Source organism: Hemitrygon akajei, chromosome 6 (assembly GCF_048418815.1).
Source record: "Hemitrygon akajei chromosome 6, sHemAka1.3, whole genome shotgun sequence".
Taxonomy (NCBI): domain Eukaryota; kingdom Metazoa; phylum Chordata; class Chondrichthyes; order Myliobatiformes; family Dasyatidae; genus Hemitrygon; species Hemitrygon akajei.
The window spans coordinates 165969252-165994445 of NC_133129.1; the positions used below are offsets into that span (position 1 = coordinate 165969252).

The window sequence follows — 25194 nt, forward strand, 5'->3', positions numbered from 1 at the left end:
ACTGTTCAGTATTGTGGTGAGTGAAGTTACGCCCACTGGCTCAAGACCCTGATTGCTGAGGGGTAATAACTGTTCCTGCACCTGGTGGTCTGGGTCCTTTGCCTCCTGTATCTTCTTTCTGTGGAGGCCGCGAGAAGAGAACATGGCTGGGGGCTGGGGGTCCTCGATGATCAACGCTGCTTACCTGAGACTGCACTCCTTGTAGATGTGATTAATGGTAGGGAAGGCTTTACCACGTCGAAATGGGTTGTACCCACTACCTTTTGTAAGCTTTTCTATTCAAGGGCTTTCGAGTTTCCATACCAGCCCACGATGCAACTAGTCAACTTTCTCTCCACTACATATCTGTAGAGGCTTGTCAAAGTTTTAGATGTCACGCCGAATGTTCGCAAACCAACAAAGTAGATGCACTGCCATGCTTTCTTTGTAAATGCACTTACATGCTGGGCCCAGGACAGGTTCTCTGAAATGATAATATTTTTCAGTGTACTGTCTCTTTAAAAGTTGCAAGGGGGTGGAAACCATACAGTCACCTCAATTCATTGCTGAAGCAGGGTGATGACTGTTTTTCAGCAGACACAGGAATAACTTTTGCTTTTTCTGGTAGCAGGAGAGACGACAGGTTGATTGCATGGCTCAGCTTACAAAGGCAAAGTCATTCCTTTTGTCTCAACAACACCAGAGATTTGAAGCTGCTTAATTTCAAGATAAATCCTCAATTAGGCTCCATTTACCCACAAAATTGCAGATAAAATAAGCAAATTCAAAACAGATCTTCTTCTTATTAAAAGCAAACTAGATGTTATCCATTTATTGCTGTTATTTCTCAATCCCTAGCAATGATAATTGGTTTCAGTTGCTATACCATGGAGTGAAACTATACTCGCATCAATCTTTCAAGCACATAGCATATATGTAACAGAGACACCATGGACTCGAATAATCACCTTTTGACTAAATAGATAAAGCAGCAGTAAAAGACACTCAACCCCAGTTGGTCCAGGTAAAGGGTCTCAACCCAAAGCATCAACTGCTCATTTCCCTCTACGGACACTGAGCTCATTCAACAGTGTGTTTTTTTCACCAAGTGGTAGCATAGCATTTCTTTTAGTTACAAGACCAGGATCAAGCAGTCTTGGTTACTGATCTAGAGACATTAGGTTGAACCCCACTACAAATGCTGAGAATTTAAATAAATTTTGAACTTATTTATTGAGATACAGCGTGGAATAGGCCCTTCCGACACTTGGAGTCGCGCTGCCCGATTTAACCCTAGCCTGATTTAATAGATAGATAGATAGATAGATACTTTATTCATCACCATGGGGAAATTCAACATTTTTTCCAATGTCCCATACACTTGTTGTAGCAAAAACTCATTACATACAATACTTAACTCAGTAATAATATGATATGCATCTAAATCACTAACTCAAAAAGCATTAATAATAGCTTTAAAAAAGCTATTAATAATGAGTTATTAATCTACAAAGTGGTATTGTGGACAGTGGGAGGAAACCAAAGCGCCCAGAGGAAACCCACGTGGTCACGGGCAGAACGTATAAGCCCCTTACAGACTGCGGTGGGAATTGAACCTGGGTCACCGGTACTGTAAAGCATTGAGCTAACCACTACACTACTATATTGCCCCAGTATAAAGATGGGATCAGCAGTGGTGATTAGGAAACCACCAATTGTTGGAAACGCTCATTTGGTCCACCAATACGCACAAAAAGCTGGTGGAACGCAGCAGGCCAGGCAGCATCTATAGGAAGAAGCAATATTGACGTTTCGGGCCCAGACCCTTCGTCAGGACTAACCTGACGAAGGTTCTGATCATTAGTCCTGACGAAGGGTCTCAGCCCGAAACATCGACATTGCTTCTTCCTATAGATCAGGGGTGTCAAACTCATTTTAGGTCACGGGCCGGATTGAGCAAAATGCAGCTTCATGCGGGCCAGATCAGTTGGCCGCGTGCGAACGCAGCTTTCGTTACCTCCGTTTTTTCAGCCTGCTCTCATGTATCTCAGTCTCTGCTATAACTACAAAGTGTTTCACTTTACAAATTCCGTTTCTTATGAAGAAGACTGCCGAGCAAGACTGCCGAATAAACACTAAAAACCCTGAAAACCTGGTACCTGAATAAACTCAGCATTAGCCATACCATACGCCATAGGCGCTTCGATTACTGGGGCCAGCTTTAATAGTAATTAGATATTATCTCGCGGGCCAAAGATAATTCCACCGCGGGCCGGATTTGGCCCGCGGGCCTTGAGTTTGACGTATATGCTATAGATGCCCCCTGGCCTGCTGCGTTCCACCAGCATTTTGTGTATGTTGCTTGAATTTCTAGCATCTGCAGATTTCCTCGTGTTTGGTCCACCAACGTCCCTTTGGGAAGGAAAATTGATACCAATCGGATATGGTCCTAATACCAGACTGACAGAAGTAGGATTTGCTCTTAACTGCCCTCTAAACTGACCTTGGAAGCCAATCAGTATAAATGATTAAGCATAAACAATAAATACGTCCAAGCTGTGCTGCCCAGGTCCTATGAAGGAATTTAAAATAGAACAAACAATCACTATATCCGCAGCCCCACACATTGCCTGGATTTCCTTTATTAGTGGTACATCTAGGTTTCAGTTCCACACACAAGCCAGCTGGGTTTCTTTCACCTGAAACCTTAAAACCTCCACTCTTTGGAATAACAGAAGTGATTGAGAACATTTTAAACTTCATGTCAGACAGCATCCTAAGTATATTTTCTTTCTTCTATTGTTACTCTGTCAAAATCCCCGAACATCGTATCAAGCACCGCAGGGAGCACTCTTTTACCTGAATGTCAGGGATTGCTGGCCTTGGCATGCGTAACTTGAGGGCGAACCTACTTTGAAGGAGCCACTGTAAGATGAGCTTTCTCCCAGCACTGGAGCTTGTGGTCCAACTCCACTTCAATTCAAACTACAGCTGCGAAGAAAGATCACATTTTTTATAATGTTATTTATTTTTTTGAAGACCAGAACTTTGGAGCTATTTACTCCCCAGTTTATACTGCAAGCCTCTCCTGCTTTTGGCAAGATAAGTAAGCTGACAGTTGCCATGTGCAGAACTTTTTCATAGGATGTCAGCAGGACTCGAGCTCCAAGTTGGGTTCTGACTAGGACCTCTCATTCAGGCAGCACATGGCTGATTAGTGGTGACTCAGTCCCTAAAAATGGATCCAGACAAATTTCTTCCCTAGAAGGAACAAAAAAGAGATACAATTTTCTTCCAGGACTATGTCTCAAAGTATGTGAAGAAAAATACATGCATGGTTACGTAAAAACAAGATAAAGTTTGCTCACCTTTTTTGAAATGACGTTGAAATGCTTGTTCGGCATTTAAGAGAAAACATTTCAGTTTAAGCCTAACACACTGACCTTGGTTCAAAGATTCATTTTGGCTGTAACTAAACTGCTCCAAAAACATCAGATTCAAAACTAATGGCAAACAGCTGCAATTGCTATTTTTCTCACAGTAACAACGGCAAACGGATATTTTGGCTTCCCTCCAAGTTCACTGCTATAAAGAGCACAAACTGAGACATTCTTCAAAAGACATCCTGGCATAACTGGAAGCAAGTCAACTAACCATATATAGAATGGCTCGTACTCATACAGCAAGGATTTCCCAAACTCAATTCAATGCATTCAAATGTGCTCCATGGGCTTTAGAAAAAAAATGGAGGCCACTTTAATCCCAGTCATCTGATGGAAAACCAAACAGGAAGGCACATAACATCATTCAGTGATACTTACCTGCTGGAAAACTGCCAGGAGTTCTGAAATTTGACCTGATCTCTAGAGTTGGTAGTAAGGACTGACAGCCAGCAAGTTTGTTCTGCACACCCATTGATGTTTCAGATTTTGACAGTGGCTCCAAGAGGGGAAACTTTGTCTGTGTGAAAACAAGATTAGGGACCAGAAGAGGCTAAAATGGAACCAATTTCTTTACTTTGTTTCTGAGAAGCAGAAGCTCCCTTACTGATTCCAGAAGGTTTTTCACTACCATCAACTTTCCTCCCAATGTAGCAATGAACAAGTATTTACATACTACCATGTTACAGAGAAGCATTGTGAATACATAGGCACCCTGCAAAAACTGATTTACTTCACAACCACCCTCCCTCTTTTCCTCTCAGTCACCTCCTTGATCCATATGAGGAAAGTCTGCAGATCCCACATTGCCCTCATGAGACACCTTGGAATCCACAGAACAGGACTGAGAGCAAGCCATCTTTGATCCCTAAATACTGTCAAGAAAGTACAGTGGATTTTGGTTAATAGAACATACTGGGATATGTACATTTTGGCCCAATTTAGCGGCTGCCCCAATTAGCCCAAGCTTCATGGAAATAGTTAAAAAGGTATAAAATATACAAACCTTGCCTTGAAAGGCAGAGTTATAATGGCACTCGACAAAGACACCTTCAAACTCATCTGCGGAAGCAGCTTAATTTCTACCTTTAATGTCTCTCTTTCTCCTTTTCGAGGTGGATGGGGTTCTGTTCGAGACCCTGACATGGAGCTACACTCAGACTTGAGTTCTTTGCAGCATTTGGACCCACTCCCAGGGGCTCACGACCGGTCATTTTTTGCTAACCTAAGGATGTAGCCAAGAAGATGAGTGCACCTTTGGTGTTCTGTGGCTTTGTAGTCCTGTGAACGAGCCAATTCCACGTTGGTGCTGCCGACTGAAGCATCGTGGAAGAATACGGAACAGCAGGTAGGCTGTCGGAGGCTCTGTACTCAGTGAACTACGGGCTGTCTCTTGTTTTCTCATTGGTAAGGGACAGTTTGTTGCCGATTCTTGAGTCAGAGAACTCAGGGAGAAAACCAAACACAGCAGACTTTAACACCATAAGTTAGCGAGTTGTTTGTCTTTGTTGGCCTCCACTCTCGCTGTGAAAGGGGGAACCTCTCTGTCAATTTATTCGGGAGAGAGACCTGTGGTAGGTCAAATTGTCAGGCGAATGATTAATTTTTGTTGTACTGCAGATCATGGTCTCTCTTGAGGCCTTTGCTATTGCTTGCTTGGTGGGTAGAGGGTGTTGATGCTGTTTTTTTGCTGAAGTGGGAGAGGGTGAGGGTCATTTCTTTGCTGCTGCTTATTCTTGGGGGGAGTGGGAGGGCTTTGGTGTTCTATAATTTTTTACTGCCACTCATACTTTGGGGCACTCTTCTGTTTTCATGGATGTCTGTAAAGAACAAGAATTTCAGGTTGTATATTGTAAATGTTCTCTGATATTAAGTGGAACTACTGAACTATTGCTTAACTGAGTAAAAAGTTATGCATTTAAATAAAATACAGAACAAGTTAGAACACGATCAATACTACTACAGGACTATAAAACTATGTATTAGTTCCTAATAATTATCAACGGAGGTATTTATCCGGTGTACACTGCCTATAAATTGACAAAGTCAGTGCAGATACCTGGTGTAGATAATGGAGTGCCTTCATATCATGCCATCGACGATTTACACATCTCTACATTATCATTGCAGCATTCAAGATGATTGTCAATACCTTCAAATTCCTTGTAGTTTCTAACTTGTTGAAGTAGGGAAGTCATTTCATTTTCACTTCCAACCGTTCCTCACACTTTGAAGCCTGAATGTTTGAAACCACAGTGAGCAAAACCATTGTGAATTGTCTTACTGCTGATTTCTTGCCAACTGACTGTGACAAAAGTCACTGGTTTTTGAAGACAAGCACATGCAAAAAAATGTTATTTAAGAACTAATCACTCTAAGCTTGGTTTAGTGTCTAACAACCACAGAAGTGTACATATTTCACACTAGTTAGAAACCAATTAAGCTGCATAGTGTCCCAAATAAATGAAGAGATGCCTGGCTATTTCCTTGATCAGTTTTTGTTCTTTAAGAGTTGTCCTAAGTAGGTGACTGCCCCAGTTAACCAATGGCCAATTAACCAGAATTCACTGTAATTATAAAAGCTATTTGTGCCAAGATATGATTTGTTTTTTTTCTCTCTTCAAAATGGTCCTCTTCTCAGTTTTATGAGGTAACACGCCTTTATGACTAGAAACTGGTGGCTCTAGCCTCCACCATCTTGAACTGATTGAAGTGGCTGGTCATGGCATGCATCAACTTCAGCCTACTAGACAGTCTTAACAACTGCATTCAGTCTTCACTGTGGAAGACACCAGCAGCATGCCAGAAATTTGAGAGAGTCCAGTGAGTATAGTCACTATTCCTAAGGTGCCTGGGAAGCTGAAGGTTTGAATTTCAATAAGTCACCTGGACCAAATGGACTACACCTCGGGGTTTTGAAAAAGGTAAATGAAGATATTGTGGATACATTAGTAGTGATCTTTCAGGAATCACTAAATTCAGGAATGGTTCTAGGGGATTGGAAATTTGCAAATGTGACTCCACTTTAAGAATGAAGGGAGGCAAATTACAGGATATTATAGATCAATTAGCCTACCTTCATTGGTTGGCTAGATGTTAGAGTCCATGGACAGAAGAATAACTGACTGGTAGAAGGCAAAGTGTGGGCATAAAAGGATCATTTTTTGATTTGCAGTCAGCAACTAGTAGTGTTCCACAGGGTTCAAAGTTGAGTCCATAATTTTCATATTATCTGTTAATGATCTGGACGAATGGCTTTGTGGCCACGTTTTCAGATGATAGGAGGAGGTGCATGCAGTGTTGAGAAGCAGGGAGTATGCAGAAAGAATTGGACTTATTAGGAGAATGAGCAAAGAAATTGTAGATGGAATACAGTGCAGGGAGGTGTATGACCATGCCCTTTAGCAAAAGGTCAGACTATTTTCTAAATCGGGAACAAATTCAGAAATTGGGGGTGCAAAGGACTCGGGAATCCTAGTGCAGGATTCCTTATATATTAATTTGCAGTTTGAGTCAGTAGTATGAAAGGCAAATTGAACGTTAGCATTCATTTCGAGAGGACTAGAATAGTGTTGTAATGCCTAGGCTTTATAAGGTATTGGTCAGACCACATATGGAGTATGTGAGCTGCTTTGGGCCCAGTATCTGAAAAAAAGATCATGCTGGCGTCAGCATTGGACAGGGTCCAGCTGAGATTTACAAGAATGGTCCTGGGAATGAAAGGGTTAATATATGATAAGTGTTTCATGACTCTGGGCCTGTACTCACTGGAGTTTAGAAGAATTAGTGGGGATCTCATTGAGACATATTGCCTATTTAAAGGCAGAGACAGAGTGGAAGTTTCCTATCATAGGAGAGTCTAGGACCAGAGGGCCAAGTTCCAAAATAAAAGGATATTCGTTTAGAATGGAAATGAGGCGGAGTTTCTTTACCCAGAGGGTGGTGAATCTGTGGAAATCATTACTTTACATGGCTGTGAAGGGCAAATAATTGGGTATATTTAAAGTGGGGGTTGATAAGTTCTTGATTAGTAGGTATGTCAAAGGTTGCAGAGAGAAAGAAAAAAGGAAAATAAATCAGCCATGATTGACTCAAAGACTTGAATAGCCCAATTCTCCCCTCTGTCTTATAGTCTTACAGCCTCGATCAACTGCAATTTGCCTAACCGTGAAAGAGGTCCATGAGCGATGCCATCTCCCTGTTCCTACAGCCTTCTCTGGAGCGCCTGGACAGTAAAGACATCTCCATTAGACTATTGTTTATTAACCATAGTTCCACTTTCAGTGCTATAATTACAAAGAAAACTCATCTCCCAAACTCCCTGACAAGCAAGTCCCTCCCTTGTAGCTGTATCCTTGACTTTGTAACTAGCAGACCACAATCAGTAAGGATAGGCACCGATACCTCCACCATGATTATCCTCAACAATCTACCTCATTATATGTAGACTTGCATCCTATTCCCTGCCTGTATTGCATCTTCTGTGTAAGTGTAACTCTTTGCTCCGCATTCTGTTTTGCTTTCCCTTCTACTACCTTAATGTAATGTTGTAATGAAATTATCTGTATAGAGAGCAGGTAAAACAAAGTTTTTCACTGTAGCTCAGTCCATGGGACAACAACTAATTAACCTACTAAATTACCGATTTATTCAGAGCATTGTAAAAGTTATGGAGGTTGTCCATGCCAGCATTAGTGTTCACATCAGCACATATCCAAGTTCAAAGTTCAAAGTACATTTACTATCAAAGTATGTATGCGTCACCATATACTATCTTAAGATTCATTTTCTTGCAGGTATTCACAACAGAACAAAGAACTACATAGAATTAAAAAAAACTACATACAACGTCTCACAAACAACAATGTATAAAAGAAGACAAACTGCAGATAAAATACATAACTACAGTATCGTATAAAAGCTTTTGGAAATATATATTGTTAGGGTGCCTATGACTTCTGCACAGTACTGTATTTGTCATTGTGGAGCGGAGATTGGTGGGAGGAAAGGATGTCTGCAATGGAGAGGGGTGTGGGACAGGTGGCAGAGAAGGAGTACCAAGGGCAGGGGTTGGCATGGGTGTAGGCATGCCCAGTCCTGAAACACCAGGGAAGGTTATTTCATTCCAAATAATTGGTTTTTAGATCATTACATAACATCTCTCTGATGCTTCCTAATCCCTTCTCTTTTTCCCAACATTTATTCCCCTCTCCCTGCCCTTCCCACTTTCAGTCCACAACAGAAACCCATATCAGAATCAGGTTTATCATGATTCTCATATGTTGTGAATTTTTTTGTGTGTGTGTGTGGCAGCAGTTCAGTGCAATACATAAAATTACTACTGTATTGTGCAAAAGTCTTAGACACCATGGCCATATATGTGTGCCAAAGACTTTTTGTAAGTAAATAAGTAACAAAGAGATCATGGGTTGTAGAATCCTTGAAATGAGTCCATAGGTTGTGGAATCAAACCAGTTTTGGGGTGCATGAAGTTACCCACACTGGTGTAGTAGCCTGATGGTTGAATCGTAATAAGTGTTCCAGAACTTGGTGGTGTGGGCCTAAGGCTTCTGTACTTTCCCCAGTGGCAGCAACAAGAAGAGAAGATGGCCTAGATGGAGGGTATCCTTAATGATGGATGCTGATTTCTAGTGGCAATGCTTTTTGTAGATCTGCTTAACGGTGAGGAGGGCTTTGCCTATGCTGGACTGTGATGGATGTGATGGTATTGTGGTGAAAGTCCCAGGGACATGAACCAGTACAAACTTAAACCAATGGAATATCTTCTGCCCTGCTGCATGTACTGGTGTTTGCCTGGAGGAGTACCAGCCAATTTCTCACACCAGAAGGTTGCCAATTTTTCTATGGACTTGCCCGGTCCTAGGCTAGGGAAACTCTCATGTTGAAGCTTGTACACTCCAATAAATGAAAGGGATTGGTTACTGGGTAAGTTAAAAAGTGTTTTTATTTGCGTTAATAAGCCTGATTCAATAGATCAATTGTTTATCAGTATTTGTACTTACGTTTTTGTGTGTTTTACTTTTTCAAAATGATTTTCATTCTTTAAATAATACTTCAGGTTCTGAGCTTATTTGGATGTTTCTGGAAGGCATGATATAAACATCCAATGCTAGTGACAACTTTGTTGACTCGTAAGCCTTGGGGAATGGCCTCTCCAGTTTTCAAAGCTGTTCTATGAGTACATCTCGTTGTTTACATTGATAGCCCATTCAGCCGTGTGGATGTGTGTCAAGGTCTCATGACCGTGCCTGAAAGTATTCTGGAAAAAGTAGCACAGTAAAACTACAGGCAGTTATTGATTTCAGGGCCGAAGATCTGCTTTAATTTTCATGTGGTGAATTTGCAGCTCTTGGTAAAGAGGTCTCAGGTCTCATATTGCAAAAGGACATTTAGTCCCAATACCCAGTGACTGGTGCTGGAAGCTAGAACAGGAGGCCATTCATCAGGCTCCAGAACTGTCTGACTGCCCATTGCTGAACACAAAATCACAGTTCAGTATTATGTACTGTAGAAGCATCCCTTTCCAGCTCCAATATAAACAGCAGTTCCCTCAATGACATAGAAAAGCTTCTTTCCAAAATTTATACTTCAGCTCAATAAGTTATTTAATGGCTTAAAATCAGGAATGTCTGAAATTTTTGTCTGAAATTTGAAACTCACCACACATGAGTCACATCTGAAGCAAGTACCCAATAATTCAAGTATCTTTCAAGCTGTGATTACTATTGATTATTTTCTTTGACTCAGTGTGCTTCTTACAAGTCTAAATATTATATTAAATATGTTAATATTATAAGACTAGCAATAAAGAAGTCATTCATTTTGTGAAAACTTAAATCCAGTTTTACAGGAACTGCGAAAACTGAAAGACTCAATTGTGATAAACCCTTAATAAAAGCTAATAATTACTGGATTTTGTCAGTTATCTTAAGCAGCAAAAGATTAAAGAAAACTTCCCGTTGATGCTTTGTTTTAACAACCAAATGTAAGGTGTAGGATCATAGACTGAAAAGGAGGTTCTTTAAGAAATAAGAATAAATAATAGATTACCTTTCCTTTCTTAAATTATTTCTACCAACACATTTCCAAACTTTATAGTTTTATAAAATATTACTCTAATAAAAACATAAAATATATATGCTCATCTATATGTAATTAAACAAAACCATTCTTCAAATAGATAAATCAAAGTTTGAAAGTTACATGACTAATAAGGACTTCTCAGGCTGTGTAATTTGCACAATCTATCAGAGGAAATGAAGCAAGAAATTTTATTGCAGCATAAAAACAGTCAAAATGAGGGAAGGAAAGAACTTGTGATCCAATGAGCCAGTCCCATCTCAGACTACCTAACTTACCCAACACATCAACTCATTCTCTGAAAGGGACAACCAAAAATGATACAAGAAAAAAAACTAAGTATCTGGGAAAAAGCCTCTTAATACTTAATTCTCCATGCATTGAATGAAGTTGGGCAAGAAGAAACCAGACTCTTTCCTGATTGCAGTTTTCTCTATAATGCAAGGGGCTGCATGCCCCAGCCCACTTCACCAACCTGGCTTCAACTGAAGTGGACACGAGGAAATCTGCAGATGCTGGAAATTCAAACAACAACACACACAAAATGCTGGTGGAACACAGCAGGCCAGGCAGCATCTATAGGGAGAAGCGCTGTCGACGTTTCGGGCCAAGACCCTTTGTCAGGACTAACCGAAAGGAAAAATAGTAAGAGATTTGAAAGTAGTGGGGGGAGGGGGAAATGAGAAATGATAGGAGAAGACCAGACATAGGTGGGAAGAGATTGAACAAGGGGGGATAACTCATTTCTGCATACCTTGACACTGTCTTATCCCCCCTTGTTCAATCTCTTCCCACCTATGTTCGTGACACTTCTCATGCTTTGAATTTTTTTCAATGATTTTAAGTTCCCTGGCCCCCACCGTCTTATTTTCACCATGGACGTCCAGTCCCTATATACCTCCATCCCCCACCGAGATGGTCTCAAAGCTCTTCGCTTTTTTTTGGATTCCAGACCTAACCAATTCCCCTCTACCAACACTCTCCTCCGTCTAGCGCAGTGGTTCCCAAAGTGGGGTGTACGCCCCACAGGGAGGTAATTTGATTTTTAAGGGGGGCAATTCGAGAATGAGTTATTAACAGTGAATTTTTTCTAGTAAGTCTGCGTGAGTATGAGGGTGTGTGCGAGTTAATACATATGTGTATATACAGTATGCATACATAAAAATACTTGTGTGTATGTACATGTGTAATTGCATATGTACTGTATATATAGTGTATCACCATCATTACAACCATCAAATGGCTTTCATAATTAAATTAATGAATTGACTGATGTAGGAAGGAACAAATGAACAAGTCCAAACGCGTAAGAAACTCGTACGAGGTCGCGCCAATGCTGCTTTTTGCAGTAGCTTTCGGTTCTTGGTGGTGTGAAGGTGTGTACATTGTGTCATCTCTTTTAAACAGTGTATCTGTCTTTGTATGCTGTAGAAACGAATCGGCATTGTTTTATTTATTTATTATTATTATTATTTTAATATCACTTAATGTTCTTTTTTTTTACAATTTCTTAGTAATTTCTTCCTCAGAACTTTAACAGTCCTTTGGTTCTTTTATTTTTCTCTTTCATGAATGCCATGTTCTTTGAAAGCTTGTTTAAACCAAGTTAATGGTCTTTTAGGCTTCCTCCAGGTGAATAGGAGTTCACTTTTTGAATAATAAGAATTATATATCACCACAGGGGGCATCAGGATTTTAGAGGTGATTAGGTGGGGCATGGCCAAAAAAAGGTTGGGAACCACTGGTCTAGCGGAATTAGTTCCTACTCTCAATAATTTCTCTTTTGGCTCCTCCCACTTCCTCCAAACCAAGGGTGTAGCCATGGGCACCCTTATGGGTCCCAGTTATGCCTGCCTTTTTGTTGGCTTTGTGGAACAGTCCATGTTCCAAGTCTATACGGGTATCCGTCCCCCTCTTTTCCTTCACTACATCGACGACTGCATTGGCGCTTCCTCTTGCACGCATGCTGAGATCTTGATCTTGATCTTTCTGTCTCCATCTCTGGAGACGGCTTATCTACTGATATCTACTATAAGCCTACAGACTCTCACAGCTACCTGGACTATTCCTCTTCCCACCCTGTCTCTTGCAAAAAGGCTATCCCCTTCTCACAATTCCTCCGTCTCCGCCGCATCTGCTCTCAGGATGAGGCTTTTCATTCCAGGACGAAGGAGATGTCTTCCTTTTTTAAACAAAGGGGCTTCCCTTCGTCCACCATCAACTCTGCTCTCAAACGCATCTCTCCCATTTCCTGCACATCTGCCCTCACCCCATCCACCCGCCACCCCACTCGGGATAGGGTTCCCCTTGTCCTTACCTACCACCCTACCAGCCTCCAGGTCCAACGTATAATTCTCCGTAACTTCCGCCACCTCCAACGGGATCCCACTACCAAACACATTTTTCCCTCTCCCCCCCTTTCTGCTTTTCGCAGGGATCGCTCCCAACGCGACTCCCTTGTCCACTCGTCCCCCCCATCCCTTCCCACCGATCTCCCTCCTGACACTTATCCTTGTAAACGGAACAAGTGCTACACCTGCCCTTACACTTCCTCCCTCACCACCATTCAGGGCCCCAGACAGTCCTTCCAGGTGAGGCGACACTTCACCTGTGAGTTGGCTGGTGTGGTATACTGCGTCCGGTGCTCCCGGTGTGGCCTTTTATATATTGGTGAGACCCGACGCAGACTGGGAGACCGTTTCGCTGAACACTCAGTCCGCCAGAAAAAGCAGGATCTCCCAGTGGCCACTCATTTTAATTCCACGTCCCATTCCCATTCTGATATGTCTATCCATGGCCTCCTCTATTGTCAAAATGAATCCAAACTCAGGTTGGAGGAACAACACCTTATATACCGGCTGGGTAGCCTCCAACCTGATGGCATGAACATTGACTTCTCTAACTTCCGTTAATGCCCCTCCTCCCCTTCTTACTCCATCCCTGACATATTTAGTTGTTTGCCTATTCTCCATCTCCCTCTGGTGCTCCCCTCCCCCTTTCTTTCTCCTGAGGCCTCCCGTCCCATGATCCTTTCCCTTCTCCAGCTCTGTATCAATTTTGCCAATCACCTTTCCAGCTCTTAGCTTCATCCCACCCCCTCCGGTCTTCTCCTATCATTTCGCATTTCCCCCTCCCCCCACTACTTTCAAATCTCTTGCTATCTTTCCTTTCGGTTAGTCCTGACGAAGGGTCTTGGCCCGAAACGTCGACAGCGCTTCTCCCTATAGATGCTGCCTGGCCTGCTGTGTTCCACCAGCATTTTGTGTGTGTTGTTGTTCAACTAGAGTGGAATGGATTCATGATTTCCTTTGTTTATTCTCAGTCAGTCTTCTATTCTACGTTTATTCAATCTAGGCCTCGAGGGTTCAGGTTAGTTACACACATAATGCCAATTGCAAACACAAGTAAGTCTGCAGATGAAAGAATGCGAGAATTTAAGAATTGGAAGCCTAATTAGGTCATATGACCGTATGTGCTTACTCAGCCATTCCTTAACATACTGCTCTTCTTCCACCCCTTAATAAATAGAAATCTTTGTTGTGAATGAACTCAATGAGTGAGACTCCACAATTCTCCAGCGTAGAGAATTCCAAAGACTAAAACAGTTCCTGCATGAAGATTCTCTTGATTTTTTTTCCCCAAATGGATGACCCCTTATTCCGAGCATAGTGACCTCATAGTTCTAGTCTCTCAGCCAAAGGAAACATTCATACTGGCATCTATCCTGTTAAGCCTTGTAAGAATTTTGTAACTGGATCCTTGACTTCCTAACCGGAAGACCACAATCTGTGCGGATTGGAAATAACATCTCCACCTCACTGACAATCAACACTGACGCACCACAGGGATGTATGCTTAGCCCACAGCTTTATGCTCTCTATATCCAGGACTGTGTGGCTAGGCATAGCTCAAATGCCATCTATAAATTTGCTGATGATACAACCATTATTGGCAGAATTGCAGATGGTGACAAGAGGGCGTACAGGAGCAAGTTATGCCAGCGAGTTGAGTGGTGCCATAGCAACAACCTTGCTCTCAAAGTCAGTACGGCTAAAGAGCTGACTGTGGACTTCAGAAAGGGTAGAACGAGGGAACAATCCTCTTAGAAGGATCTGAAGTGGAAAGAGTGAGCAATTTCAAGTTCCTGGATGTCCATATCTCTGAGGACCTAACCTGATTGCAACATATTGATGCAACTATAAAGAAGGCAAGACAGCATCTATACTTCATTAGGAGTTTGAGGGGATTTAGTTTATCACCCAAAACACTTGAAAACCTCTACAGATGTACCATGGAGAGCATTCTGACTGACTGCATCACTATCTGGTGCGGGGGCTGCCATAGAAAATTGTAAAATTAGTCAGGTCCCTCATGGATACTAGCCTCCGTAGTATCCAAGGTATCTTTAAGGAGTGGTGCCACAGAAAGGCAGCCTCCATCATTAAGGACCCCTACCATCCAGGACATGCCTTCTTCTCATTGTTACCATCAAGAAAGAGGTGCAGACGCCTGAAGGCACACACTCAGTGATTCAGGAACAACTTCTTCCCCTCTGCCATCCTATTTCAAAATGGACATTGAACCCATGAACTCTACCTCACTACTATTTTTATTTATTTATGTTTTTTGCACTACTTATTTTAACCTACTTAATATATACATATATTCTTACTGTAATTCTGTTTTTTTCTATATTTATCATGCATTGCTACCACAAAGTTAATGAATTTCGTGACAAATGCTGGCAATATTAAACCTGATTCAGATTCTGAGATTCAATAAGGTTACTTCTCATTCTTCTGACTTCTAAAGTCCCACACAGTTTAAACTCTCTTTGTATAAGAGCCCTGCCATTTGGGGAATCAATCTATTGCTGTTGTGCAAATATATCCTTTCTGGACTAAGGAGACCACACACTTCAGGTGTAGTTTCATCCTGTAGAACTGCAGTGAGAGATTTTTACATAAATTGACTCCTCATAAAGGCTAATGTAGTATTTCTCTTCCAAAATTTCTGCTGCAACTTCATGTTATCTCTCAGAGATTTGTGTACAAACAAAATCTAGTTGTTTTGAACAAAATTTTTCCTCATGTTACCATTTAAAGAAAATTCTCTGCTCTGCTGTTTAATGCATTGAGGTGGATAGCCTCACATTTTTCTGTTCTATGTGGTATGCTCACCCACTCCTGTGCATCTCATTTAAGCTTCGTTGCATGCTCTACCCTACTCACAATCACACCTAGTTTGGTACCAATGAGCAAAGTTCGAAATATGGCATTTGGTCGCCTCAGGCAAATTTTCCACTGGGTTGTGAATAGCTGGGGATAATCAACAACCTCAGGTACCTGACTAGTCAAACTCTGTCAATCTGAGAAAGTCCATTAATTCCATCCTACCAATTAACCAACCAGTTAACCAAATTTCAGTCCGCATCAGTTCCAATTCCACATGCTCAAGTGCCGTAAGAGATCCTGCAGATGCCAGAACACCAGAGTGACACACTCAAAGTGCTGATGGAACTTGGCAGATCAGGCAATATCTATGGAGTTAAGTACACAATCAATGTTTTGGGCTAAGACTGTATCAGCCCTAAATGTTGACTTTTTATTTCCCTGTATGCTGAGTTCCTCCAGCAGATTGAATCAGAATTAGGTTTAATATCATTGGTATATGTCATGAAATTTTATTGTTCTGCTGCAGCAATACAGTGCAATCTTTTTAAAATTATAAATTAGAATAAGAGTTATTTACTGCAAAAGGTGAGCCAAAAATAGTGAGGTAGTGTCCATGAGTTGGTTCATTGTCAGTTCAGAAATCTGATGGTGGAGGGGAAGAGGCTGTTCCTAAAGCATTGCATATTTACCTTCAGGCTTCTGCACCTCAGGAGCCTCAGTGATGGGGTTCCTAAGTCCAGCCTCGGTGGTAAAGCTAATGAAAAGACCATAAGACCAAAAGATATAGGAGTAGAATTAGCCCATTTGGCCCATTGAGTCTGCTCCCCTATTTCATCACGGCTGATCCAATTTTGCTCTCAGCCCCAATATCCTGCTTTCTCCCCATATCCCTTCATGTCCTGTCCAATCAAGAACTTTCCAACCTCATCCTTAAATATACATAATGACTTGGCCTCCACATCTACCTGTGGCAAAGAATTTCACAGATTCAACATTCAGTGGCTTAAGAAATTCCTCTTCATTTCCATTCTAAAAGAACAACCCTCTATTCTGAGGTTTTTTCATCTGGCCTTCGACACTCCCACTATAGGAAACATCCTTTCCACATACACTCTATCAAGGCCTTTCACCATTAAATAGGTTTCAATGAGGGCACCCTGTATTCTTCTGAATTCTAGTGCATACAGACCCAGAGCCATCAAATACTCTTCATAAGACAAGCCATTTAATCCTGGAATCACTTTTGTGAGCCTCCTTTGAACCCTCTCCAGTTTCAGCACAACCTTTCTAAGATAAGGGGCCCGAAACTGCTCACAATGCTCCAAGTGAGGCCTCACCAGTGTTTTATAAAACCTCAACGTTGCATATTGTAGTCCTCTTGAAATGAATGTTAACATTGCATTTGCCTTCCTCACCACAGACTCAACCTGAAAATTAACATCTAGGGGATCCTGCATAGGGACTCCCAAGTCCCTTTGCACCAAATTTTTTTTTTTTGTATTTTCTCTCCATTTAGAAAATAGTCAACCCTTTCATTTTGTCTACCAAAGTACACTTGCAGACATATGCTTACGGACACTATATTCTGTCTGCCATTGCCTTGCCTATTCTCCTAATCTGTCTACATCCTTCTGTAGCTTTTTACTTCCTCAAAACTACCTTCCCCTCCAGCTATCTTCATATCATCTGCAAACTTTGCAACAAAGCTATCTATTCTGTCATCCAAATCATTGACATATAACGTAAAAAGAATCGGTCCCAATGTGGACCCCTGTGGAACACCACTAGTCTCCAGCAGGCAACAAGAAAAGGATTTTTTTATTCCCCGTCTTTGCCTCCTGCCTATCAGCCACTGCTTTATCCATGCTACAGTCTTCCCTGTAATACCATGGGCTCGTAGCTTGCCAAGCAGCTTCATGTGAATACCTTTTTAAAAGCTATCTGAAAATCTAAGTACACAACATCAACCAATTCTCCTTTGTCTATCCTGCTTGTTATTTATCCAAAGAATTCCAACAGATTTGTCAGGCAAGATTTTCCCTTGAGGAAACCATATTGAATTTGGTCTATTTTATCATGTGCCTTCAAGTACCCTGAGACCCTCATCCTTAATAATTGACTCCGACAACTTCCCAACCACTCAGGTCAGACTAACTGGCTTATAGTTTCCTTTCTTCTGCCTCTCTCCCTTCTTGAAGAGTAGAGAGTCAGTTGCAATTTTCCAGTCTTCCGGAACCATTCCATAGTCTAGTAATTCCACAGTCTCCTCAGCCACCTCTTTCAGAACTCTGTGGTGTACACCATCTTGTCTAAGTGACTTACCTAGCTTCAGAACAATCAGTTTCCCAAGATCCTTCCTTCTAGTAATCGTAACTACACACACTACATGACCCCTGAGACCTGGAACTTCCACCATACTGCTGTGACTTTTCCAAAATACTTATTCAGTTCATCTGCTATTACTTTGTCCCCCATTACTACCTCTCCAGCATCATTTTCCAGTGGTTCAATATCCACTCTCACCTCTCTTTTACATTTTATGTATCCATAGAAACTTTCTGTATCCTCTTTAATATTATTGGCTAGTTTATTTTCGTATTTCATCTTTACCTTAATGACTTCTTTAGTTGCCTTCTGTTGGGTTTCAAAAGCTTCTCAATCCTCTAACTTCTTACTAATTTTTGTTCTATTATTTACCCTCTCTTTGGCTTTTACATTGGCTTTGACTCCTCTTGTTAGCCACAGATCTGTCATCTTTCCTTTAGGATACTTGTTCTTCTTTGGGATGTACATATTCTAAGCCTTCCAAATTGCTTCCAGAAATTCCAGCCATTGCTGCTCTGCTGTCATCCCTGCCAGTGTTCTTTTCCAGTCAAGTCTGGCCAACTCCTCTCTCATGCCTCTGTAATTCCCTTTACTCTACTGTAATACTGATATGTCTGACTTTAGCTTCTCCTTCTCAAATTTCAGAGTGAATTCAATCATATTATGATCACTTGCCCCTAAAGGTTCTCTTACCTTAAGCCGGCTAATCAATTCTGGTTCATTGCACAACACCCAATCCAGAATAGCTGATCCACTAGTGGGATTAACCACAAGCTGCTCTAAAAAGCCATCTTGCAGTCATTCTGCCCTCCGTCCTACACCAACTCCTTAGTTATGTATTAAACTGTGTAATCTTCCAAGTTCTGGCCTCACTAGCACATTGGTATGGGTAGCAATCCTGAGATCACAACCCTGGTGGTCCTGCCCTTTAATTTAGCACCTAAATCCCTGAACTCCCTATGCAGAACCTTGTCACTTGTCCTACCCATGCCATTGGTATCTACATGGACCATGACTTTTGGCCGTTCACCAACCTACTTAAGAATGCTGAGGACTCGATCCAAGATATCCCGGATTCTGACACCCAAGAGGCAACATACCATCCAGGAATCTTTTTCTCACCCACAGAGCCTCCTGTCCATTCCCATAACTAACGAAGCCCCTATCACCACAGTGCCTCTTCTCCCCCCCTTCTCTTCTGAGTCAGAGCCAGACTCAGTGCCAGAGACCCGACCACTGTGACTTTCAGTGAAACCTCCCAACAATATCCAAGTGATATACCTGTTGTTGAGGGGGATGGTCACAGGGATACACAGCACTGGCTGCTTAGCCCCTTTCCCCTCCTGACCGTCACCAAGCGTCCTATGTCCTGCACCTTGGGTGTAACTACCTCTCTATATGTCCTATCTATCACCCCTTCAGCCTCCTGAATGATCCGGAGTTCATCCAGCTCCAGCTCCAACTCATTAATGCAGATTGTGAGATGCTGCAACTGGATGCACTTCTCACAGTTGTAGTCATCAGGGACTCTGGAGGTCTCCCTGCCTTCCCACATCCTGCAAAAGGAGCGTTCTACTTTCCTGCCTGGCATCTGCACTATCCTAACTGAGCATATATAAAGAAGGGAAGGAAAAACAATTTAACCTGAAGCTTCACTTCATGGAAGCCTTGAAGAGCTAAAGCCTCAAGATCACCACTCTGACTCTGTCCACTCAGATGATGGCCATGCACTTGCCCCTGCCTTCCTTCAGTTTGTTCTTGCTAACCAATCCCAAATACCAATTGGTCGCTGACCAAAGATCTTTTTTTGTTGTAGCAATCCACTGTTGGCTTTTCAACTCAGGCAGTAGACCTGATTGAAATCCTCTCCTTTCAAAACTTCTGATGTCTGGATTGGTCACTGGTCAAAGCTCTTTTCCTTGAGGGACCTTGAGCAATCTTGACAGTCTGGATGTGGAGAAGACATAGGAGATTCTGCAGCTGGCTGACTGAAACCAGATGAGGAGGAGAGTGGTTGGGGATAGGTGAGACCAGATGAGGAGGAAGGTGGTTGGGGATAGATGAAACCAGCTGAGGAGGAAGGTGGTTGGTGATAGGTGAGACCAGCTGAGGGGGAAGGTGGGTAGGGATAGGTGAGACAAGCTGAGGGGGAAGGTGGTTGGGGATAGGTGAAACCAGCTGAGGAGGAAGGTGGTTGGTGATAGGTGAGACCAGCTGAGGGGGAAGGTGGGTAGGGATAGGTGAGACCAGCTGAAGAGGAAGGTGGTTGGGGATAGGTGAAACCAGGTGAGGAGGAAGGTGGGTAGGGACAGGTGAAACCAGGTGAGGAGGAAGGTGGGTAGGGATAGGTGAGACCAGCTGAGGGGGAAGGTGGTTGGGGATAGGTGAAACCAGGTGAGAAGGAGGAACCAGGAAGCAGGAATAACATAAATGTTTCCCTGCTTCCTTCAATGCATACATTTCTACAGTTGCCTAATTCCTCTGTTGGTCTATACTTTTTGTTGACTCCCCAAAAAACTCTGGAACCTCCCATCTTAAATCCTTTTATCTCTCTACTGTCCCTTATGATATTCCTTAAAACCTTGCTCATTAACTAATGCTTTGCATATTGCTTCCAATATTACCCATTGTGAAATGAGTTCATACTTATATTGATTTCACTCTTGGGGATTTTAACTGTCATACAGATGTTATCAGAAGCCAGATTTATCTCTCTTCCCTAAATCTGGTCAAATAGAACAAATGATGTTGGAGTCTTTCTATTACAGACAAAATTCCTTCAGCCAAGATCTGACTAGCTGTGTTTCTGGCAGGGATTTGGCAGCTGAAATATAGATGAGGGTAATTGGGATTTAAATGTCTGCCTATAAAATTGTCCTGTGCAACTAAATTATTTGTGCATGCTGGAAAGCAGGAGGACAGGAATTTGGCACTGATATTAATGAGTTATGGCTCAGGAAATTAATTCCAGTCTTAAAGATTAATGGATGAGCAAATTGTAATCAATTGTAATCACATATTTTCCATTTGTCCACTGGATGAGAATAGCCAGGAATAACCAGGAATTTTTCAGAGGATCCACTAATAATCCTATTGCTGTTCCCCATTTGGAACTGAAACCAGAATTCAGCTTTGCTGCAAGTAAGGACTATGATAATCTTTTTTAACTTCCATTACCTATTTGTTAAATTGTTTTATTAAAATTAACCCAGTTGACTCATAAATAGTTCTGGAGCATGGTAACTAGAATAGTTATGTATCCTTTGAAACCAATTCTGCCAAACAATGAGATCATGGTTGATCTGAGACCAGAGTTAATATCCCCATCATTGCATCGTCTCCCTTTGTAACTCCGGCGAACAAAAATTTATTGATCTCGCTTGTAAAGTTAATGAAATGATACTGAGAGATCTTGATAGTCTGGGTGTGGAGAGGGCACAGGAGATTCTAGAATTAAGGATACTTAAAAATAAAGGATCATCCACTTAACTAAAAAACACACACACACACACACACACACACACACACACACACACACACACACACACACACACACACACACACACACACACACACACACACACACACACACAATGCTGGAGGAAAAGAGTAAGCAGTCAACATTTCAGGCTGAGAGCCTTCATTACATTTCTTCTGCTTGTGACCCGTTTAAGATATTTAGGTACAAGATATTTTTCTCTCATACAGTTGAAAAAACTAGAAGCACAATTCATCTTTGGCACTCAATGGACCAAATTAAAGGAAAATGAAAGCATGGGCTTTGAGTATTTTTAAGATAGAGGTAGATAGATAGATAATAATGAAGGAGGTGAAAGTTTACCAAAGGTGTGTAGGAAGGCAGAGTTGAGATTAGAGTCAAATCAGCTATGATCCTATTGGGCACAGAAGTGGTTTTAAGGGCCTGAATGGCCTTTACTGCTCCTATTTCAGAATAAACTTAACAATTGCCATTGTTGAAGTGAGATCCAAATTTCCACCACACTTTGCTTGTTGAACTGCTCCCTAACATTAGTTTTTCATTCGTTCATACACTGCCCTAGTTCTAAATATGAGGCTATGTTCTCCTGTTCTAGGTAGCCCAAACTGTGGAGATAGTTTTCTCCCAGTCACTGTATCAGTTCATCTTAGCTTCCTAATCATTTTGATGCTGATACTTCGGTGCTGTGATTGTAATGACCTGGATTTTGTGGTCAACTGATATTGAAGATGATCAACATCAGTAAATTTACCTTTAGAGAACCTTGCATTGTGATCTTCAGCACACTATGGAACGCTTTTCTATGGAGGATTTTTAATCATTGCAGTCTCAAACGAAGCATCAAGTGAAGAAGTCAAGATTAGTCCCAACCACAAAATCAGAAAAAAGTGTGACACAAAACTAAATTGGATTTGCCAGATTTAGCTGGAACTATTCAGACATCTAGAAATATTCTGGATGTTCCTGAAGAATCGAAAAGCATTCAATTACCTTAAAAGACTTCTAAAATGCTGGAAGAACTCAGTTCTGATGAACAGTCTCAGCACAAAACGTTGGGTGCTTAATGGTCACCATAGATGCTGCCTGATCTGCTGTGTCCTTCCAGCATTTTGTAAGTGCTGCTCTGCACAGAATCTGTAGAATCTCTTCTACTTAGAAAACTAAACTTTTAAAAATTGCATAAAATAATTGTAAGTGCTTAGTTTAAAACTCTAAATGAAAACACAGTAAAAGTCTTTTAGTTAATAGACTATAGGAATAAGAAGAGAAGACATAAGAGCAGAAGTAGGCTATTCAGCCCATTGAGTCGGCCCTTTCCATCATGGCTAATTTGTTATCACTCTCAACCCTATACACTGCTTTCTTCTGATAACCCTTATGTGCTTTAAAATTCTGGGTCCCTCCTTTCCATTAAATCCAATGGGGAAACAACTGATGCTTTGCTGCACACTTGGGCGCTCAGTGGAGGGCACCAAAGCTTTTTTGCTGGTGGGGAAGGGGGGGTTCTCGCCTTGCTACTGCTTGTACATGACAGGGGCAGCTGGGATGGGGGAGGCTTTGGGCTTCTAATGTTTAACTGTCATTCATTCTTTGGGCCATCCCTCTGTTTTTGTGGATGTTTGCGAAGAAAAGGAATTTCAGGATGTATATTGTATACATTTCTCTGACATTAAATGTCCCCATTGAAACTTTCCATGTAGCAATAAAACAGAAAGAGGTGAAAAATACTCAAAAGGTTAGGCAGCATCTGTAGAAGGAGAAACTGCATTAATGTTTCAGGTCAAAGACAAATTGTGCTTCCAAATTTTTCTGTTCAATTTTAGGTTTCTGGTATGAGGTTTTTAAAAAAGAGCTCTGGTCCTTTTGGCCCTTTTTAACAGTTTGCAATCAGTGCGGGACCAATAAAAAGAATGGAGGAGTAAGAGGAGCGGCTATTGTTGGAGTGGTCAAGCTTTGGGTCAACAGGCTTAAGCAAGAACAGACTTGAAGTGCTCTCAGCTGCAGCTCCTTAGAGACTATGTTAAGGAACTGGAGCTGCAGCTGGATGACCTTTGACTCATATGAGAAAATGAGGAGGCGATAGATAGGAGCTACAAGCCTAAGTTGCAGGAAGCAGGTACCTGGGTGTCTGTCAGCAGAGAGGAAAGGAGTAGGCAGCCTGTGCAGAGTACCCCTCTGGCTGTTCCCTTCAATAATAACTACAGCTTTGGATTCTATTTGGGAGGAAGTCCTACCGGGGGAAGCCATAGCGACCCGGTACTGACTCTGAATCTGTGGCTCAGGAGGGGAGCAGGGAGAAGGGAAGAGCATTTGTGATAGGAGATTCCATTGTTAGAGGAACAGAAAGCAGAACCTGTGGATGTGAAAGAGACTCCTGGATGTTATCTTACCTCCCAGGTGCCAGGGTCAGGGATGTCTTGGATCGGGTCCACAGCATTCTAAAGAGGAGGGCAAACAGCCGGAAGTCACGGTACATATTGATAACAACAACATAGGTAGGAAAGGGGAAGAAGTCCTAAAGAGAGAATAGGGAGTCAAGCAGAAAGCTGAAAGGCAGGACCTCCAGAGTAAGTGAGGGTAAGAATAGGATGATTGGGCAGAGGAATGTGTGGCTGAGGAATTGGTGCAAGGGCAAGGTTTTCGATTTCTGGATCATTGAGATCTCTTCTGGAGAAGATACGAGCTGTACAAAAAGAAAGAGTTACACCTGAAACCAAGGGGTATCAATATCCTTGTGGGCAGGTTTACTACAGCCTTTGGATTAAGTTTAAACTATTTTGGCAGGCAGATGGGAACTGGAGTGATAGGGCTGATGCTGGGGCAATTGGTATGCAACTAGATGCAGTGTGCAGTGAGACTGTGAGGAAGGATGAGCGATGATAGAGCAAAATTGCAGTCAGTGGGATGAGTTAAAGCGGAACAGACAGGCAGATAGAAAGTGGGGTGGGTGGCTGTATTGGTAAAAAAAATTAAATGAAATCATGAGAAGGAGGAGAGTTAGGGTCAGAAGATGTAAAATACTTGTGGGTAGAGTTAAGAAACTGAAAGGGTAAAAAGACCCTGCTGGAAATTACGAGGGGTGCTTGATAAGTTCATGGCCTAAGGTGGAAGGAGTCAATTTTAGAAAACCAAGCACATTTATTTTTCAACATAGTCCCCTCCTACATTTACACACTTAGTTTAACGGTCATGGAGCAAACGGATCTTCGACCTCCAGAAAGTGTCCACAGATGGGTGATTGAAAAGTTCATGGCGTAAGGTAGAAGGAGAAGAGTTATACAGCTCTCATTACATACATGTGCAGTTCAACTCTGAGTGATTATGCAGAAAGCTTGAAGTTAATAACTCATCTCCTTCTACCTTAGGCCATGAACTTATCAATCACCCCTGAGGAGTTATTAACTGATGAGTTATTAACTTCAAACTTTCTGGATTTTTCCAATCTACCTGCATATTGAAATCTCCCATAATTATCGCAATATTGGCTTTTTTACATGCCTTTTCTATCTCTCAAGAGAGGGAATTTGTGGTGCACATCCTGGCTATGGTTTGGAGACTGTATATAACTCTCATCATGTTTGTTTTACTCTTGCAGTTTCTTAACTCTAACCACCAGGATTATCCATCTTCCAATCCTATGTCACCTCTTTCTAAGGATTTGACTTCATTTTTTACC

At 41.8% G+C, this 25194-nt stretch overlaps 1 protein-coding gene across 3 annotated transcripts in view; it reads right to left on the reverse strand.

The window, feature by feature from the left end:
* LOC140729669 (potassium voltage-gated channel subfamily A member 4-like) overlaps window positions 1-25194 on the reverse strand; it is a 254785-nt gene that overhangs the window by 108697 nt on the left and 120894 nt on the right. The window contains exon 3 of one of the 3 annotated variants that reach the window (XM_073049714.1): window positions 5637-5655. The exons of 1 other annotated variant lie outside the window; for it this stretch is intronic. The gene's annotated coding sequence lies outside the window, so the exon portion shown is untranslated. Of the gene's footprint in view, window positions 1-5636; window positions 5656-9523; window positions 9700-25194 lie in introns of those variants that run through there. One more of the 3 variants, XM_073049713.1, reaches the window with a different exon arrangement.